Source organism: Piliocolobus tephrosceles, chromosome 12 (genome assembly GCF_002776525.5).
Source record: "Piliocolobus tephrosceles isolate RC106 chromosome 12, ASM277652v3, whole genome shotgun sequence".
NCBI lineage: Eukaryota > Metazoa > Chordata > Mammalia > Primates > Cercopithecidae > Piliocolobus > Piliocolobus tephrosceles.
The window spans coordinates 10,935,465-10,951,003 of NC_045445.1; positions in this window are offsets into that span (position 1 = coordinate 10,935,465).

Consider the following 15,539-nt stretch of genomic DNA (forward strand, 5'->3'; position numbering starts at 1 on the left):
GCTAGATTGCAAAATGTATAGAAGCTTAATCTCTTTTCTACAGGATATTCTTCTAAATGACTGAGGACAGTTAAACTTCTACTTTTGCATCATTCCCTTTTTACTTTTACATCAGTCCCATCAGTGGTTTCTGATCTGACATGGTTTTCAGAAACTCAACGTTTCCTCCTTGATACTTTCTAGTTTAATATCTCTCTTGAAATATGGTAGCTGGAATTGAACACCCAACTCCAGATATGCTATGTCCAACACAAAACAGAAGAAAATTATTATTATAAATGCTTATGCATTATTATAAGGCCATTTGCATGAATAAAGCCTGTTTTCATTTGTGGCAGTGACACCCACTATTGAATCACATTGCTCTTGTACTCAGTTAATTCTGAAAATGAATCTATATACTACAGATATAAGTTATCTTACAAGGTGTTAGGAAAAAGACCAGCCACTAGAATCACACAGCCTCCATGTAGCCTTGAGCAACGCAGCTCACCCTCTTTGGACCCCAATGTCTTCATCTATAAAATGGAGATAATAAAATTGCTTTTTCATAGGGTTGTTGGGAAGAGTAGATAGAATTATACATGGAAATCTCCTCAAACAAAGTCTGGCAGAAGGCAAATTCAAGAGTTATAAAGAACCAGGGGCAGAGAGATCACATCCATAGGTGAAGGTTCATTAACCTAGAACAATAGGCAAAAGAATCACAATTTACTTGAATATGGAATCAGTATTCAAATACGGCTAGTAATGTTTTTGAGAAAACCCATTCAGTGCAGAGGCCAGAAACAGAGAAGAAAGTAAGCCTTCTGGGATCTGGAGATTTCCCAGGAGAGAGAACAGAAATGAAGGCATGCAGGAAGCCACTTGCTTTAAGCAAGGAGATCATAAAAGTAAACTTTAGGTGGGAGAGAGGGACATACAGAGATTATGAAAGCGATCCTGAAAGAGACTGAAATCTCCACAAATTCAAAATTACAAATAAACTTCTGAAATATTAATATAGTGATGGTGCAAGCCTGAATCTACTTTGCACCAGAGTCTAGGTGGGTAAACTTAGCATTGAATATTATACGACTATAATTTGCAGTTTTTCTGAAATATTTCTTTATTTTGAGACGAAGTCTTGCTCTGTGGCCCAGGCTGGAGTGCAGTGAAACCTCTGCCTCCTGGATTCAAGCAATTCTCCTGCCTCAGCCTCCTGAGTAGCTGGGATTACAGGCATGCGCCACCACACCCGGCTAATTTTTGTATTTTTAGTAGAGATGGGGTTTTTCCATGTTGGCCGGGCTGGTCTTGACCGCCAGACCTCAGGTGATCTTCCCGCCTTGGCCTCCCAAAGTGCTAGGATTACAGGCGTGAGACACCGTGCCCGGCCCTCTGAAATATTTCTGATATCAAATTGTCTCTCTTAATATCAGACTGGGGCCAATTTTCGTTTAGAAAACAGAGACATTATCTTATTCTGGCAAGCGTAAGAATTTATAGAGAAAGACAAAGAGTGTAATAACTTTGAAAGATGGTTGAACTCTATATAACCAGTATCATATGATTTCTTAGAACTAGAATCTCCATGAGAGCAAGCACTGTTTAGTTCAACTACTGAAACCAGAGGGGTTAGCACAATTCCTGGCATGAAGTAAGTGTTCAACGATGACCTGTTGAGTGAATGAAGGAAAGACATTTGTATTAACTTACTAACCTCAATATTTTTCCCCATAGTGATTATGAGAAAAACACTTTAATCAAGAAGGGTATTTGGGAGGACAAGAAAAAGACCACCTGCTAAATCCTATTTTATAACCAGTCTTACAGTGAAAAGGACCCTCAGGGGCTACAATGTATTGCAGAAATGATAAAAGATGACAGAAACACAGGGTAATATATGGAAGCCTGTATAAAGGAAAAAAGATGACGGTCCAGAGATCTTGTCTGGACCAAAGGCATTTAATTTGTGGAAGGGCAGTGTAGCTCCCCTAGATTTATCCATTATTAAAATTTTCATATTTACCTGTTATACTGTAATCAACTAGACATAGCCTTAGTTTCTTACTATTGCAAATAAAAGGTGAATGTAATCTTGGAAATTATTATAACCACTTTAAAATTAAATTTATATATCTAACCAAAATCAGCCTGCTGAGTTCTCCAGATTTTCCACCAGGTACACAGATGTATGCCACAGCCTACGGTCGTTGCCAGTGTGACCACGGCACATCCTATAGTAAGAACAGGCCAAGAGATTTGGAAGGTTGGCATCAATAAATGTTGTAATTTAATAAACTATATTATGGAACAATATGCCTATGAAAGTCGCCTGCCGTCGACTGTTTTGTCATCTCAGAAGATGAATCCTGATTACCAAGAATAATTTTTGTTGCTGCTACACAATGTAAATAAAATGGAATACGTTCGGAACTGCCTTCTGGGTACTTCCACGCTGCCTCTTAATCTTTTCATCATCAAGAGAAAAGAGTAATGGAAAACTAACTCAAAAAGGAGGAAGGCAGGACTAAGGAATCAGACCCTTTGAGAATGTCACTGTATAGGGAAGAACACCTACTGACTGAGTCCTGGTTACAGCAAAGAAACATGGCAGGAGTAGCGGAAGAAGGTATTCATAAGAATTATTTGTAATCTCATGAAAGAAAAAGGGCTGTATCCGCCATCCCTATTTCTTCCCTTGATTTTTGTGTGTGTACACACACACACACAAACACACAAACATACATAATAATTCATATATATGTATATATACATGGTGTGTGGATGTGTGCAAGTGCACACAATTTCTTTTTTCCTCTCTGTGATTTTCCCCCTTGTTATTTAATATGAACATTTTTGCTAGCAGTTAAGTTTACAATGTAAGCTTTAGATTATAAAATGTTTAGGCGGAATTTAAGGCTATTTAATATCAGCTAGAGATGGACATCATAAATGTTGGAACTTTGTGTTAGGGGAAAGGGGAAAATAATCTTTATTTGGAGGAAGGAGAGAAAGCATAGAGTTTTGTTTTATAGAAGTTAAATATTTGTAGGAAGTCTACAGATACTAAGTAATGAGAGTAGGCTGTGGTGATGGTTATTAAGCTGTTGTTTCTCAGCTACAAATAAACAATTGTATACATTGTTTTGTGGTGCTGGCACCAGGATGGGACTCTGCATACCACGTGTCTCCTTTGCTACCTGGTGTTGCCAATAGGGGAACTATTTGCCAATAGAGGGAGGCTACAAAACTGAAAGAGAAAGAAGACATCTGATCCTTCCGGATTACTTGCTAATCCTGTGGGCCTTGCCCAACCACTGCCCTTTACCCTGCCAGTAGCAGTTAGTTCCAGTCTCAATTTTCCTTCCAAAAAAACATTTTTCTGTTCATCCATGATGACTATATTAGTTACCTGCCTTATAGAGTCATCAAGAAAAAATTGTGTGCATCATACTGAGAACCAGGAGACACAGGTTTTTATCATTTTTTTTTATTTTTGTCTTTTTCTTGTTCCTAACTTACAGACTAAGGTAACCTTAATCAAGTTGGCTTTGTGTGTTTCTTATATTATAAATGGTGACGTGTTTTTTATAATCTACAAGTGTTGTAAGCATAAATAAGAAAATACCGGTGAAGATCCTTAGATTCAGAAAAGAATAAAATTTTGTGCTAAGATTCAATATGAATCTTAGAAATAATTTTTAATATTAAGCCTTTTGGAAAATATACAGGCACCAATCCAGATGAATGACTAATAAACAGAAAATCAGTCAAATAAAATTATAGCAGCAGTAGCAGGGAAAATATGTTATTTTCTTCCCAAATAATTTATTTAAAGAAAAATTAAACTTTAAGTAGATTGAATAGCAACAGGGGATTTCAGTATAAGATGCTGAACACCAAATATTTTGGAATGGCTATTTTTTTGGCTTTCATCTATCTTTCTTTCTTTATGGAAGAGCGTACGAGAGGGGATGGGAGGTGTTTGTTTATACAGTAAAGCTATGGAATTGAGAAGAGTAATGACAAATCTTGACTACTAAATTTCTAATGTAATCTTTGCTCAAACTCCAATGCAAGAATCCCATAAGAACTGTTTATTGGTGCTGGGATGAGGAAAATCACAAGTTAAGTACTATGTTAGAAATAAAAACCAGCAAATGTTTTAAAAAGGGTAAAATCTCTTGCTATCCATAAATAGCAATTAGAAGACATCACTGTCGGGCTGAGGTAGAAGTCCCAAGGCTAAATGGCTAGAAGAAGTATATTTAAAGTCTGTTTTGACTTATTAAAACAGTCAAACTATTTTAAAAAAATCCACATTTTAGCCTTGTTAAAATAATTTTAGTAAGATTTCTCTCTTTCTTGAAATATTTATCAAATGACCCATTTAAATATTGAGGCACATCTGTGTATACCGGTTAAAAATAAAAAGAGATAATGTAAAACTAGACCTGCTTATATTTAAGATACTATTGCCAGCTGCTCTTATTTCCTGAGAACAAGTTGCAGTTTCCTAGTTGTTATTTCTCAATCACTATATATATATATATATATATTATCCAATCTACCAATCTGCCTGAAAATGTCCTAGCTGTCCTTGGTTTATCAAATGTATCACAGGTACCTTGTCAGAGTGGTTAAGTATTATATTCATTCATTCTCATAAAGCTTGTGGGCTCCACACCTCAACCATACTGTAAGACTATGGGACTCTAACTTCAACTCATTTAAATTATTATATATATGTAGTAGAGAAGAGATATATATATATATGTATATGTGTGTGTATATATATGTATATGTGTGTGTATATATATGTATATGTGTGTGTGTATATATATAGTAGAGAAGATAGTTTTTATTGTATTTGGCTCTCAGTTCCACTTGGGAAGCCAAGTCCCTAACACTATATACACTGTATACAGTTGACCCTCAGTATCAGTGCATTCAACCAACTGTGGACACAATGAGATTGCATCTCACGCCAGTCAGAATGGCAGTTATTAAAAAGTCAAGAAACAACAGATGTTGGCAAGGTTGTGGAGAAATAGGAATGCCTTTACACTGTTGGTGGGAATGTAAATTTGTTCAAGAATTGTGGAAGACAGTGTGGGGATTCCTCAAAGACCTAGAACCAGAAATATCATTCAATCCAGTAATCCCATTACTGGGTACATACCCAAAGGAATGTAAATCATTCTATTATAAAGATATATGCACACGTATGTTCACTGCAGCATTGTTCACAACATCAAAGTCATGGAACCAACCCAAATACCCATCAGTGATAGACTGGATAAAGAAAATGTGGTACGTAAACACCATGGAATACTATGCAGCCATAAAAACAAACAAGATCATGTCCTTTGCAGGCACATGGATGGACCTGGAAGCCATTATCCTCAGCAAACTAATGAGGAACAGAAAACCAAATGCTGCCTGTTCTTACTTGTGAGAGCTGAACAATGAGAACACATGGACACAGGGAGGGGAACAACACACACTGAAGCATGTTTGGGGGTGAGGTATGGAACGCATCAGGAAAAATAGCTAATGCATGCTGGGCTTAATACTTAGGTGATGGGTTGATGGGTGCAGCAAACCACCATGGCACATGTATACCTATGTAACAAACCTGCACATGTACCCCAGAACTTAAAATATGAATTTCAAAAGATCTTCCTAAAAATAATAGAACAATAAAAATAATACAGTATAACAACTATTTACATAGCATTTACATTATATTAGATATTACAAGTAATCTAGAGATAATTTAAAGTATACAGGAGAATGGGCATAGGTTATATACAAGTACTGTGCCATTTTATGTAAGGGGATTGAGCATCTTTGAATTTTGGTGTCCTGGGGGTTCTGAAACCAACTCCCCACAGATACCAAGAGAGGATTGTAATATTCACATTCCTGAAAATAACATGAGGATCTCTTCCTTTTTCATGATTTGCAAAATCAAATTTGAGAAGACCCTTATTGTTTTGGTACCTTCTTCCATTTTATTTCTTTTGCATATGTGAACTACTTCAATTTCTGGCCCTTCCAAATGATTCAATTTCTTATTTTATAGAACATTTCCTGTTAATGTACTTTCCAAATATGCCTGGCACATGGTAAATTTTGACTCTATATTCTGGAGGAATATCAAAAATTTGGACTGTGTCATCTCCAGAAGGACATACAAGTTGTTGACCTTGCCATGTGATGGAAGGCAGTGTTCTGATTTTCTTAATTTCCTTGAATATGTGCCATGGAAGCTTACCATTATTGCCTTCGACTATAGTTATTTCACAACATTTTATAAAACCGAGAAATTTAGTAAAGTCTGAAAATGAGCTGTCAGTAGTTAAAGGGCATATTCAATCAATGCATTTGTTTATTATAACACAATACATTATATAGTATTGTTTATTATAACACAATATACATTCTATAGTATTGTTTATTGTAACATAGTCTCATCTGCTTTATCACTAAACTAAGTGATCTGGGAGGACAGAGGCAGTTTCCTTCACCTTGGCACCCAAAGCCTGATGAATTATAGGCATTCAATAAAGATTTAATAAAGTGAACTTTATGGTTGAGCAGATTTTTTGTAGTCAGTCACCTCTACTAAAACTCCATATATTCTTGAAATTCTTGGAGTTCTTGGAGAACAAAAGGAAAGATAATTTTCTGTTACTAGGACAGAATAAAACATGCTCATTTGTTTTAGGTGTACATTTTGATTCTTCCAATGTGCAGCTATCAAATCAACCATTAGGATGGGGATGGCAAGGGCGAGTCATACTGGTTTGTTTTAATTCTGGAGAGCTTGTTTCTATGTGGTTCACAATGTGATGTGGCTCACTAGGAAGTCTCAGGATTAAATTTGCCCTTTCCCAGAAAAGCTCTGAGTACAAACGTGTTTAATTCAGAATTTTCAATCAGTGATAAAGAGGACAATATGCTTCGTTTTTTAAAAAAGGTAATTACTTGAAGTGGTTAATGAGTTAAGAACAAAAAGCTGCTTGAGAGTTATGTGTAATTTAGATAATGTGTGCACTAGTATGCTAAAATGTCATTTGTTTCTCCTTTATCCATTTTCCCCTCTAGGCTAGTCTGTTCTTGCTACTAGTCTTAATAAATGATAAAATCAGAATCTCAAATGAATTGGAGATACCTTATATAATATTTAATAATGAGCTGAAAAAGAGACCCAAATATATTCACTTTTTGAGCTACAATCCAGTTAACCATCAGTCCTTGCCAGTCCTTTGTTACTATGAAAATACTATATGAAACTATTCCTTATAGAGTTTCCACTGCTTACCAAACTCGTTTTACAGTAAGACATGCTTACTTCAGAAATTTCTCTTTTACAAAATCTGACAACCTTTCACAAATGCTTTTAAACCAAAGAGAATTTGTCAATATATTTAACTTTGTGTTTAAATTTTGGTAGTAACGTTGAGACCGTCAAACTATCATGTAAATCTTCTGTTTGCAAGACATAATTGGAGAAAAGATCAGCACAACTCTGGTCACTCACTAAATTTTAGATTGGAAAATGGCATTTCTTTTACGTTTGTCCAGATACCCTCTTAAAGTATACAAGGAGGGGTAGGAAAGAAAGGTAAGGTTCCCAGAACCATGGTACCCTCACAGGGATAGCCTGCCATATGTCATAGAGGACAGATTCTCAAGGAGAAAATCTGAATGACTTTCAACAAAATTCCTCTCCTTTCAAAGCTCAGGAAACTCACATCTCAAAACACAGGCAAAGAAATGAAAGGAATAATCATTATATGGTCCATCTGTGATTTTTTTTTTTTCATTGCCCTGAGTGGCTGAATCCTATAGTTTGGTTTTCTGGATATTTCTTCATCCATAAAGATAATAAAAATGAAATTTCATAGAATAGCTTCATCTATAAATGGAAGTAAAATGCCCAATGGAAGTAAAATGAACTCTGTGGGGGAAAAAAGTTGTCTAGAGGCCATCCTTAGAATTTGTTTTTACCTTAGAATTGTTTTACTAGAGAAGGTATAAATAGAATTGAGATGATGTAAGTTAGATGTCACCATTTCCAACGATGAATATTGTAAGAAAAGTGAAATAACAATGGATATAATAGGCACTATATCTGCCTGAATAGTTATTGGATGATTGAGATTGAATTAATTTACACATAATTTATCACACGAATGTGATCTTAGGTATAATTGCACCACATCTGGTCAGATCTGACTTGCTTTTCTCTAAAAACAGCATATGCTACTCTTATGACAAAAGAATCTTAGATAGAAGAATACTAGTTCTTTAAGTCATTAAGTTTCTAAAAATATACATTTCCACTAGCAAAATGATAAAATTAGTGCCCCCAACTCACCTGAAATTTTTTTGCACGTAGATTACAAACATTAAAGCTATATACACGTTGGTTCCTTTTATCCTTTGCTTTCTCTTTTCCTATTTGTTTCCCTAAAAAAAAAAAATCAGTGACAGGATTCAGGAAAAAAAGTATTTTTAACATTCTCTCCAGGGCCATTATGAGGAATTTTGTTGCAAAAATGATAATACCCACTTTTGTGGGTCTGACGTGTAGAGAATGAGATTCTAGGTTATTCTGGCAAGCAAGGCAAGTAAGATTATTTTAAAAAATAGTAATGGAATCTGCAATCCTCAATTCTACAGAGAGTGTTGTTAAAATTAACTTTTAAAAAACTAATAATATGTGAAATGAGAATAGAGAAGTAACTAAAGGATACCAGGAGGGGTAAGAACAGATGGATTTTTTTTTTTTTTTTTTTGAGACGGAGTCTGGCTCTGTCGCCCAGGCTGGAGTGCAGTGGCCGGATCTCAGCTCACTGCAAGCTCCGCCTCCCGGGTTTACACCATTCTCCTGCCTCAGCCTCCCGAGTAGCTGGGACTACAGGCGCCCGCCACCTCGTCCGGCTAGTTTTTTGTATTTTTTAGTAGAGACGGGGTTTCACCGTGTTAGTCAGGATGGTCTGGATCTCCTGACCTCGTGATCCGCCCGTCTCGGCCTTCCAAAGTGCTGGGATTACAGGCGTGAACCACCGCGCCCGGCCCGGATTTATTTTTAAATAATAGTTCTAGCTTTTGAAATAAACAAAAGATACACTGAATTAATCCAACCACTCTCTTCTACTTGCCATCCTTAGACTCAAGAAGGGAAATAATGTATGGTCTGAATTATTTGTTTTTTTTTTTTTTTTTTTTTTTTGTATATGTAGAATCCTTTTCTGTTTATAAATAGAAGGAAATAAAAATATTCTGCCAGAAAGACACAGTGCTAGGTGTTTGTCAAACATTCTACTTGTTAATCCTCATAAACTGAGGAAGATTGAGTTTGTCCTGCCCACTTTACAGAAAGGCAATGAAAGCTCAGAGAAGTTAACTGCCTTAAATCATAGAACTATTAAATAGTGAAGCAAGAAATTAACACCAAGTTCATCTGGTTCCAAATTTCACACTCCTGAAACCCTGATAGATCTAATTTTATGTTTCCTGAATATTTACAAAACAGCAACAATTTCAAAAATTCTGTAATTAATTTTCTGAATAATTCACTGGAGATTCCAGTCTACCCTCAGTGAGCTCCCCGTGACTGGGTGTATTCAAGCATTGAGTGTTCATCTGATAAAATACCCGTTTTGTGAGTGCTTCAACTAGAAAAACTTTAAGGTTCCTTCAAATCCTGTTTCTAACTGATAACCAAACTGTGCACCTGAAAGAGAAGAAATTCTCTGTGATGACACTTTTTCCTATACCATGATCCCTTTACATGGGACCTGAGGACAGTTTACTCATGGCAACCTTAGGTGGGTAGACATCACTCAATTTGAGTCAGAGTGGGGAATTAGCAGCTCCAAATTCAAACTGAAAAAGAAGGTAGTCAATCACAGATGCATGACACTAGCTTACACAGATGTTCTGCTTTCCTCTGACTCACTCTTTGAGGCTTGGAAAGGGATAAACTTTATTTTAATATAGCAATTGCAATACAGTCATACCATAACTCATATTTTTATATTATGCCTTTCCTGCCTTGTTTTATGCCTCCGTTTTTGACCCAACTTTTGGATTGTTCAAGAGCCTCTAAAACAAAGGAGGAGGAGCTGAGAACAAGATCAACTTTTTATTTTTAATTTTTGTGGGTACATAGTAGATATATACAGTTATGGGGTACACCAGATGTGTTGATACAGGCATGCAATGTGAAATAAGCATATCAGGGAGAATGGGGTATGCAGCCCCTCAAGCATTTGACCTTTGAGTTACAAACAATCCAATTACTCTTTAAGTTATTTAAATGTACAACTAAGTTATTATTGACTATGACCACATGTTGTGCTACTAAGTAGTGGGTATCATCCATTCTTTCTAATTATTTTTTGATATTATCTCATCCCAGTTAAGATCACTTTTGAATGAAAGGTTGAAGTGCATATTTCTAAGTAAAAGTAATATTGTTATAAAAGTATCGAACAAAAGACCCTCAATATTTTTGCAAAACAATTATGTTTTGCTAGCTAGGGACAACACTGTGGTTCCCAAGATAGAGTTGAACATGGTAAAAACAGAAAGATTTTTATCAACTTACTCTCTCTCTGATAAAGCTTTGGTTGGTATTATGGAACTTTTACAGCCCATAAGAGTAATTCTCACACTAGATTGTTTAGCTATTAACTTCCTATATTTTTATTTTATGATCTTTATTATCTTTGAGTTGTCTGAGGGCTGTTGAGCTTGTGGCTGGGCCCTAGTCTTTGACAGTGAGATTTCTTCGAGTTAGAGAATATATAGAAAAAAGACACTATTTTGTCAGCATCCCTAGCTTAGCAATATTCTAAACCACATAGGTGGTTCTAGTTAGCCATAGGGATAAGTACTCATTAGGGGCCAAAGTTACAAAGATTCTGCAAAACAACATACTCCTCTTTATTATTATTCTAAAATTAATAATTTCTGAGTGAAATGTTATTTGAAAAATTAGCCAATGCCTTGCTACACAGACTTTAATACACTTACAGATGATGCCTTAGTTTCTGAAAAGGACACCAGGTTACCAGCTGTACTATAAAGAAGTCTGAGGAAAATGGAAGGTCAGGTTAATTGATATAACCTAATCAAACAATCCACTAGTCTCACATTTTCCATTTCATTTGGTATCCTATTTTATAACAATTCTTTTGTCTTAACTGGAATAAGTCTAGGGATGAACACTACTGCTTTGCATGGTGTGACAGTTAATACTGAGTGTCAACCTGATTGGATTGAAGTATGCAAAGTATTGATCCTGGGTGTGTCTGTGAGGGTATTGCCAAAGGAGATCAACATTTGAGTAAGTGGACTGGGAAAGGCAGACCCACCCTTAATCTGGGTGGGTACCATCTAATCAGCTGCCAGGGAATATAAAGTAGGCAGGAAAATGTAAAAAGGCCAGACTGGCTTAGCCTCCCAGCCTACATCTTTCTCCCATGCTGGATGCTTCCTGCCCTCGAACGTCAGACTGCAAGTTCTTTAGCCTTGCGACTCAGACTGGCTTCCTTGCTCCTCGGCTTGCAGACAGCCTAAAGCAGGATCTTGCAATCGTGCAAGTTAATACTACTTAATAAACTCCTATATATGTATATACATACACACACACACACACACACACACACACATATATATACCATTAGTTCCGTCCCTCTAGAGAACCCTGACTAATACGCATGGCTTCATTTGGTAATAGTGAAAGTTATTATCCCTAATAAGGAACATTTGAGACATCATCACAGATTCAGAATCAACTCAGGTATGAGAGTTGAAAGAGCAGAATGGATAGAACAAGGCTACTATTGGCAAAGGGTAAAATCAGTTGATTCAAGAGACCTTGTCATGCAGAATTGATGTGAACTGTTTTTAATGTCATTTATTTGTTTGTTCTTGTGCTGAGTATTCATACTTTAATACTTGAAAACATTTATGTCTCAAGTATTTATCTTTGGAAAATGTATTCTGCTTTCAAATCTATCCCTTTCTCTCTTTTTTGAGACAGGGCCGCTCTGTCGCTCAGGCTAGAGTGCAGTAGCGTGATGACGGCTGACTGCAGCCTTGTCCTCCTAAGCTTAAGCGATCCTCCCACCTCAGCCTCCCTAGGACCTGGGACTACAGGTGCACCCCACCACGCCTGGCTATGTTTTTTTAGTTTTACTTTTTATAGAGATGCCTTTTCACCTTGTTGCCCAGACTGTTTGTCTTGGCATCCTAATGTGCTGAGATTATAGGCGTAAGTCACCATGCCCAGCCTGTTTTCAAGTCTATTCTGCTTTCAAAGTTAAAAATTCCCTAATTCCCCTGTGAAAATGAAAACATGGTGTAGTGGAAAACTTCAAGATCCGGGGTCAAACCTTGACTGTCACTTACTCACTATGTGACCTCGGGCAAACTGTTTACCTTCCCTGAATTTATTTTATTTTATTCTATTTTATTTTATTTTGTTTTGTTATTTTATTTTATTTTATTCTATTCTGTTTTGTTATTTTATTTTATTATTTTGAGAGAGTCTCACTCTGTTGCCTGGGCTGGAGTGCAGTGGCATGGCCACAGTTGACGGCACCTTGACCTCCTCGGCTCAAGTGATCCTCCCACCTCAGCCTTCCAAGTACCCGGGGCTACAAGCATGTGCCACCATTCCCCACTAATTTTTGTATTTGTTGTAGAGAAGGTTTTTCCCATGTTGCCCAGGCTGGTTTTGAAATCCTGGGCTCAAGCGGTCTCCCCACCTCAGCCTCACGAAGTGCTGGGATTACAGGAATGAGCCACCATGCCTGGCCACTTAACCTCATTTTTAAAATAAGTATAATAATCCCTTCCTTGTTCATAGAACTAAGTGAAATATTTGTAGGCAACATAGCAAAGAAGAGGCACTCAACAGATAGTAGCTACTATTGTATGGGTTAGATTATGATCTGAAAACTTCCTTTCATGTTCTGAATTCCACGAAATGTGTAAAAATGAGCTATCAGTATGTTTTTCAAATTGTATAGATAGAAAAAAAGGGTTCCATTGTCAGATAAGTTTGTGAAATGCCACATGCCATCTCCCTTTTCCCTTGGTAAACAAAAGTTCATTTAAACATAATTAATTGTGTTGAAAAACCCCAAAGTAAAAATAAAATGTTTAGCTTTATGGAACCAAGCGTCTTTTAACTTATTTGATCGCGGAAACATTTCTTCCTAGAAGATATATTAACATCCTAAGAACTTTCTTGTATTCCACTTAAAGAAATAGCAAGCGTGTGGCCGGGTGTGGTGGCACATGCCTGTAATCCCAGAACTTTAGGAGGCCGAGATGGGCGGATCACCTGAGGTCAGAAAATCGAGACCAGCCTGGACAACATGGCAAAACTCCGTCTCTACTAAAAATACAAAAATTAGCTGGGCATGGTGGCATATGCCTGTAATCCCAGCTACTCAGGTGGCTGAGGGAGGAGAATTGCTTGAACCCAGGAGGCAGAGGTTGCAGTGAGCCGAGATCACACTACTGCACTCCAGCCTGGGTGACAGAGCGAGACTCTCTCAAAACTAAAGAAATAAAAATGAAAGAGAAATAGCAAGTTTGTGACTGTTAAAATGCCAGAATATAAAGAAATCTTCAATATTAAAAAAACTGAATAATCTGGGATACCTGGATACAAAAATTAAGGTTGATTTGATTTTGAACAGCAGCAAGACAAGGCAAGATAAATGAGGAATACAGTGAAAGTGAAAGATAACTGACTAGGGCCAAGATTTGGCATTATAATCACTTTCAGTTGTTCAGTGTTTTAATGACTTAATTCCAAACTGCCTTTGGACCAAGGGTATTCAGGATCTTGTTGAAATTCTTAGTGCAGTTGTTTTTTTCCCTGATGGAGGGAGACACAGTATATAAGTATAGACCTACGATTCTGGTTGTACTCCTAAAAAGCCAAGATGAAATAAGGTAAAACATTTGGAGGAAGACTGTGAGGGTATTGCAAAACTCACAATATTTGAATTCTTACATTTTAGGAAGAACATCAAATTTGTTTTTTTTTTTTTTTTGCAATGGCCATAAATAATGCTGGAGTTTTCTTAACACTTTTATTTATGTATGTATTCACTTCTTTTGTTAAGCTAGCAGTTCTGTGTCATTTTCCTACTGTTCTATTGGGATGTCACCTGTAGTCCTAGGAGACAGAAAAGGGACTGCGGGACTAAAGGATTGGGTTTTTAAATTACTTTGAAAGCAAAATAAGCAGAAAACATGGAAGTTGTTACTTCTGTTTCATTTTATGAGCGTCCACTTTATCTTTTTAAGTAGCAAAACATTTTATTTTAAAGAATTCATTTTAAAAAGTTGAATATTCATCACAGACAAGTTCTGAGGAATATTGTGAATTGTAATTTATCGATGATCTAGCTGCGGTTGCTTTCAGATTTGTCTCCATATCCATATGAAAAATAACATTTCACAGTTATTGCAGTTAAATATAGCCAAGTCTCAGAACAGTTTCTAAAGTTGAATAAAGATAGGCATTTAAATCATCTGATATTTACTGTCCAAATCTGGCCTTTTCAGTTATCACAGTACTTAGAGTTTTCAGGTAAACTTTTTTTGCTCACTGTTGACTCTTGTTAACATTTATAGTGAAGGAAAAACATTTCACCTATCCGGATAAAATATATTCAGCTTCCTGAATTGTTAACATTTAGAATAAAGGCCACCTTGTTTTGATACTCATTACTACTTTCAAATTGCATTATACAATAAAATGCAAATGTGAGTTATTAATTAGCAGGATCTGTTTTGTCCAAACGTGCAACAGTAGAGGGATTTTTCAACATTCTGCAGCTGTTACCTATGAAGGAAACACCATTCGCTTTACTAAAAGGGGCTGCACAAGTACCTATGTTGTTATAGACGAATATTTTAGTGTTTCCCTAAGCAATGCTATTTCATAATGGATTTCACATTGAATATAATAAATGTTACCAATGCTGCCTAATTTCTGTCTCTAGGTTGTTTTTAAGAGAGAGGATGATTAAAGTTTTCAAGACAATGTGGAGTGAAGGTAGAGAAAGAGTTCTTCATGAAAGACACAATGTTTAGCAAGGTCATAAAGAAATATGCCCATATATGCATATCTATTTAAATATTCATTTACATATTGTATGTGCATCTCTGTATACATATTGTGCCTGGCCAACATTCCTGTGAATATAACCTGAAGGAAGTACCATAAAATGACAAAATAAGAAAAACAATAAAACATACATATGAATGACTACGATAGACGGTAAAGAAGGTAGGCCATTATTCACAAATAATGCAATAAATCCTTTGCCCATCAGATGTTTTTACCTAGATTTGGGGCCTTTAAAACATCAACCAATTATGGTAAATGTTTAACTGTAGGAGTTCAGGCAGACAGCCAAATTCTGGTTTCAAAGCTGTTGCTAGTTTTAGCTTAAAGATTTTTTTTTTTTTTTTTTTCATTTTTAAGCAAGAACATTTCTGGA